Genomic DNA, 6,481 nt, shown 5'->3' on the forward strand with positions numbered 1-6,481 from the left:
GTGTGTTCTACGACAAGAAAAACCTTAAAATATGCATTATCTGACTTATATACCGTCGAAAACAATTCTGTTTATTACAATTTTGCAGAAATTTCTATCCTATTTTACCGATCATTAAAGTGGGAGATTCTGCTCAAATTAGTTTGGTTATAACCACGCCTAACATTTAAATTATAATGTATATGCAAATAAGGTGAAAATAATTCACTAAAATAAAACTCACTAATTAAGATATAAAAATGTGTAATCATTGTCCAGTTATATTAAAAGAAAATCCACATAACGACCATGGATGGTATAGATTTGTTAGAGTGGGACCCGATTTTTCTTACGCAAAGTTCGTATTCTCTAGTAAGTGAAGAAAAAGAAAGTGATATTCTAAGTTATTTTGATTTAAGACCAAGTGGTAATGATTTGGAAATTACTAGTATAAGTCGTCAATTTAGACACGGTCAACCAGAGACAGCAAAATCCCTTCAAAACAAGATTGAGGAATCGGTGCCGAAAAATTCAGTCAAAAAATATAAATGGGGTTATAATGCTTTCAATAGTTGGCAAGCCGAGCGCCGTTTACGTCCGATATCAGATAATTTAGGAATTCCTCCGAATTGTTTGCAAAAGGATTTGGTACACATGGACAAAACAGAACTGTCGACTTCGTTACAATATTTCATTGCAGAGGCCAAAAAAAAGACGGAGGTAAATGTCCGTCCAACAGTATTTATGACCTGTTTTCCTCAATACAGGGATATTATCGTCATCAGAAATCATCTAGTATAAACTTCTTCATGGATCCCGAATTTCTTCGAGCTAGACAAGTGTTAGATGCTGTCATGAAAGAAAGGGCCACTGAAGGTCTCGGTGCAAATACGCGCAAGCAGGCTGATGTGATATCGGTAGATGAAGAAGCGTCATTATATGATAAGGGTATCCTTGGCGTGGATAATCCCCAACAACTTCTAGACACGTTGCTTTATTTGTGTGGTTTGCATTTTGTATTAAGGGGAGGCACTGAACACCGACAGCTCAGACTTAATTCTAATCCGCAAATAACTGGTCCGTTTCAAGATAAGGATGCTAAATTAAGATACCTGTTGTACAAAGAGGATGTTTCAAAAGCTAACGCAGGTGGCCTTAAGCACAGAAAAGTTGTTCCAAAATGTGTCCGAGCATTTGAAAACCCAGAAAACAGAAATAGATGTATTGTTACAGTATTTGAAAAGTGCAAGTCACTTTGGTAAGTAGCTTATTATTTATAAATAACTTTATAAAATTGGGGGGGGGGGGGGGGGGGGGGCTTATAGTTAACGCTTTTCAACACTTACAAAAAAAACGACTAATGGTATTCCTTGTACGTTAAGATGACAATAGAAGAGGGGCGAAAGATACCAAAGGGACATTCAAACTCATAGATCGAAAAAAAATGACAACGCCAGTGGTATCCCCTCCTCCAAATTTAAAAGATGAAGCCCTCTCTGTACCGATTTCCTTATAAAGGTAAAGAACATGAGAAAATATGAAAATTGAATGGTGTAAAGAATATACAAACAATTAATAAAACTTTAAAAAAAACCAAAGGCAGCAGAAAAATATGAAAATCGTCTAATGTACATGTAACACATGAAAACAAATCATGAACACAAAACAGACATCCAAAGGTTGAATTAAATTTTCCAATACGAATCCACAGGATTTAATACTGTTTTATTTAATATATTGATTGTTGGTTGCTTAACGTCCAGTGGCAAATATTTCATGCATATTCAGGACGATTCTTTAATATATCTTCTCATCATGCTTCAATGAATATGATAAAATCTGAAATATTTGTTGATCTAATCTAACGTAATTTCCTTTTACAGCTAATTTCCTAATGCATGCAGGGTAAGACTTTGGTTAGCTTGCTTGCTTTGTTTGTATATTGACAATTGTAATTGGGATAACTTTCAATCAAATTTAAATATAATATATACTTGTTTAATAATGCCTGTTTATATTGTTTGCAGATGTCAATCTTAAATACAATGCTTCAGCTTACGTTTATACAAACAAAGCAAGTAAGCCAGCCAAAGTTTTACTCCACAAGCATTAGGAAATTAGCTGTAATTTACCTATAATAATTAAAATCATCTTTACATTATTACATTATGTGTGTTTGAAGTAAAATTTTACAAAGCGTTTTCTTTTATTTAAGTCCAACAAATGGCGGAAAGGATTGTTTTTACCTTACACCTTTAAAACATATCAAAGATGGACAATGGTATAGCAAAACTCCTATTGGACACAACACTTTACAAGGCACTGTGAAACGGTTGTTCACAAGTATTGGACTGACTGGAAAACGTACAAACCATAGCCTCCGAGCCTCAGCAGCAACACGTCTTTATAATGCTGGCATAGAAGAACAACGTGTGGCCGAAACAACAGGTAATATAATAGTAAAATGAAACATTATAATTTCTAGTCTTTTATTTTTAATATTCTTATTTAGCCCACACAAAATGGCATGAAAAAAAAAACAAACACGAAGGTATTCCTTGTCTGCATGACATTACCCAATAACTGTTCTTTTTCACAGTTTTTTTTCCAATTGCTTTAATAGAGAACTGATGATTGTAAGAAACATGTATAATTATCTTTGTACAGAGACTTCAGGAAACTTATCATTAAGATAAATGATTGTATCTGTCACGATCACGATATTTTGGGTAATCAGATTTACCATAAATCGTCCGCTCGTCTGTTTGTCCGTCATGCTTCAGTTACTGCTAAAATTTTGAGTTTTATTCCTTTTATTGTGATGTTGAATATGCAGTTCAATAAAAATAAAAAGTGCTAACGTAAACGCAAAAATAATTAAGCTATGTATTGCAGGTCATCGTAGTAATGCAGTAAGAGTTTACAAAAGGACTTCTGCCGATCAACAAATAGAGGTATCGAACATCTTGTATGGATTAAGAAAGTCAGATGAAAGTAAGAAGGCAAAACCACCAGCAGCTGCTGGTGCACCAGTTGGTAGTGCCTCGGTTGAATGTTCAACAAACGAGAGTGACAAAAAAAAAACTGTGACTTGCAACTTTTCTTTCAATTTTTCGTTATGATTAATTCATGTAAAATAAAATGAATAAAATCTGTTAACAAACAGTTAAAGTAGTTTTTCAATCAGGATAAAATAATGACCTGACACAGGTCATTATTTTATGCCTTGGAGCACATTTCATTGAAAAATGGTATCGTCCGGGTTGATTCTGAAAAAGAATGACCTATCGTTCTGAAAGAAAATAACTCCATATAGGTATATAAATGTAAATGAGTCCGCAGCAATTCGAAATTGTATTTCATAGCTTTATGTTATCAGCTACCATTCAAATTGTCAGGATGTATCCGTACTATTTGACCTTCAATAATTTAAATGGTAGCTCAAAACATAAAGCTATGAAACACAGATGCATTCCTTATGGTCTAAATAAGATTTAGAATGAAAATATTATATTTTCAGTAACATAAAAACTTTCAAATATAATTCTACTTATTCCTCATTTGACGTCATTTGTTGTTTTCTTTGATTCACCAATTAAAGATAAGTTGACAGTTTTTCAACGTATATTTTGTAATTTGCACAATACTTGTAATATTAGCAGGTTTTTTTTCAACAGGCAATTGAAATAAATCAAACTTGGAACCACCTGTGCTTCTCTGCTTACCGACTTGTTCCAATACTCTTATGAAGCAGATGTCGTACAGGATCTTCTCACGAAACATTAAAATAAACTTGCGTCATTCCAAAGGCTTACGTTCTGCTGTGTAGAAAAGTATTAACAAAAATACCAAACTAAAAGGTAAATTAAAAAAAGGAAAAGTCTATAAAAACTGACATAACCAAACAACAGACTTTATCAACCAACGGAACGAACGAAAAACAACTGTCATATTCCTGACATAACGTTCCTTCACTAAATTATTCAAAGTTTGTTGTTTCTTCAACAATACCCGGTATAAAAATGTCAAAAACAGGATTAGAAAAATTAACTTGTATCTAAAGATCTAAGACCGCGAAAAACATGTCGCTAGTGAGTTAAAACAACGACACATCGTATCGGTCAACAAATTCGTGATGGTGACCTTTAACGTATGTAGTGGTAAATTCAATCGTTCTTCCTCCTTCTTCTGCTGCAGCAAGTATTGGGTAAGAAGCACATCCCCTGTTACGTTCTTATTAAGTGAACATGTCCCAGCGTAACGTATTAACTGTGATATCCAATTACCGTACGATGAAGTAGAAAATACGTTACTGCTGAGAAATTGGAAGTTGACAATTAGAAAGTTGAAATCATCACGTTTGTCATAGATTCTAGTTTGAAGTCGTCCATCTGTGTCAATATCGATGAAACGATCAAGATATGGAGCAGACCTTCTACGACTGAAATCAACACTGCATACGTTTTCGCGAGCTTAGATATTTAAATACCAGTGTTTTAAACGTCTGATTTAATCGATTGTGTCTTATGCCCGATTGTGACATTTTTAGTGCGAATTCGCATGGCTTGTGATGCATGCAACACAGGAGACGGTTAACTCAGTCTCGCTCCTCTTTGAATTCATGCAAATTCCTGCGCTTTTATTAGTTACCTTGATTTGTCTCTTTTTACTCAATTTGCGAAGTTTAAATATCAGTTAACATCTGTAGTTTTAATTGTATCTACCTGTAAAAATTTCACTTCAATCGTTTGTTCCAATATAAGTTCGAATCGTCGTAACCACAGTCCTTTCCCCCGAATGTGACGTACCGAATTAGACTTGTCACTGGGTTTGTACTTACATGAGCAACATAAGGGTGCCACATATGGAGCAGGATCTGCTAACCCTTTTGGAGCACCTGAGATCTCCCCCGATATTTGTTAGGGTTCGTGTTGCTCAGCCTTTACTTTTCTATGTTCTGTTTTGTGTACTGTTACAGCTGTTCGTCTTTTGGTCATTTTGTTTTTTGCCAAGGCGTTGTCAAAAATATGAGAATATGAGTTCGAATTCCCTTTGGTATCTTTCGCCTCTTTTTTGCATTCGATCAAGTATGGAATGTACATGTGCTTATGTTGTTTTTTGTATGACTCCTGATGTAGCAATGATTAATAATCGGAAGAACAGTCGTTATATCAAGAGATTTCGAAGTGTTACTGCTGAATATAATATATATGCTTTGTACTCATTTCATAGTTGATAATCAGCTATGAAACTGAAAGTACGAAAATCTGCTTTTCTATATCCGTATGCTGAAGATGGATTGACTATTAAGTTTCTATAAGGAGTCGTCAAGTACCCATGTAGACTCAGTTGTTACCCCATCATTTACAAACAGGTTATAATTATTTCCTATAACTTTGCATGACAGTGATGTTCAGACTTTTTACTTTTGGTTTGAAAAATGCATAAAATATAAGAAAATCAACAGAAATATCCGTACTAATCACGATTATTATTATTGAAATCGTTTCATTTTAACATTTTTGCCTTTTCTTCAATGCTGAACATAGATATTTACAATTTCCATTAAAAAATTCTTACCATCAATAGTTTAACCATTTCAATTTTTATAACCCCGGCCCAATCCTCCTGTATGGAATGACCACCGTTTTATATTTTACAAAGTTACTTAACTTATTTTTTCATTAAATCACCTCTACGAAAGTTTAAATTTCAAGTATATTAAACACATCTAACTTTTTTTTTTTGATTTTTAATAATTGAATGAAACAAAATTAAAAATGCAGATAATTTAAAATGTGCATGCGTTTTTTTTTTTATATCAAAACTGAAAATTTTAACACGCTTACAATTTAAAATCATATCATATATACTTTTGTATATTTGTCTAGAAGATGAAGTTAGTGACATTCAATGTTAAATGCTTATGGAAGCATGAACATTTCGAGAAAAATAAATTCGACCTGAGAAAATGGTTGTAATTTAAGTAAGATTTAAAAAAAAAACCAAAAAAACCCCAAAAAAGGGTCGATTGTGTGACACTTAAAAAAAAAGAAAGATGTAAGGCTTTGCATTAAAACAGCTTCTGGCCATATTCATTTGTATCATGAAGTGTAATTAAACTCTTAAAAAGGATTATTTGTCACTGCATAAACAATGATTTGTATCTGACTTTGTTTTTTGGGGCGATTTCTCGTTGACGATCCTGCTATAGCTCCTGTTTTTGATTTCTTTATACCGGATATTGTTTGAAAAAAACAATGCATCAAAAGTTCTGGCGGTAAGAGGACACAATAAATTTCAATCAAAGATGGAAAAATACGGTTTTTTCATATTTTATTTGACCAAGTAATGTGATGCTCTCATACCAAACAATAAAGAATTGAACATGCGGTGTCGTTGGTAATAATTATCAAGTAATGGCTTGAAGGTGGAATCGACCAGTAAACAAAATGATACCAGATTTCACATCTCTTACTTAAAACAAAAACGGTTGATTTGC

This window comes from Mytilus californianus, unplaced genomic scaffold, assembly GCF_021869535.1.
Source record: "Mytilus californianus isolate M0D057914Y unplaced genomic scaffold, xbMytCali1.0.p SCAF_5, whole genome shotgun sequence".
Classification (NCBI taxonomy): Eukaryota; Metazoa; Mollusca; class Bivalvia; order Mytilida; family Mytilidae; genus Mytilus; species Mytilus californianus.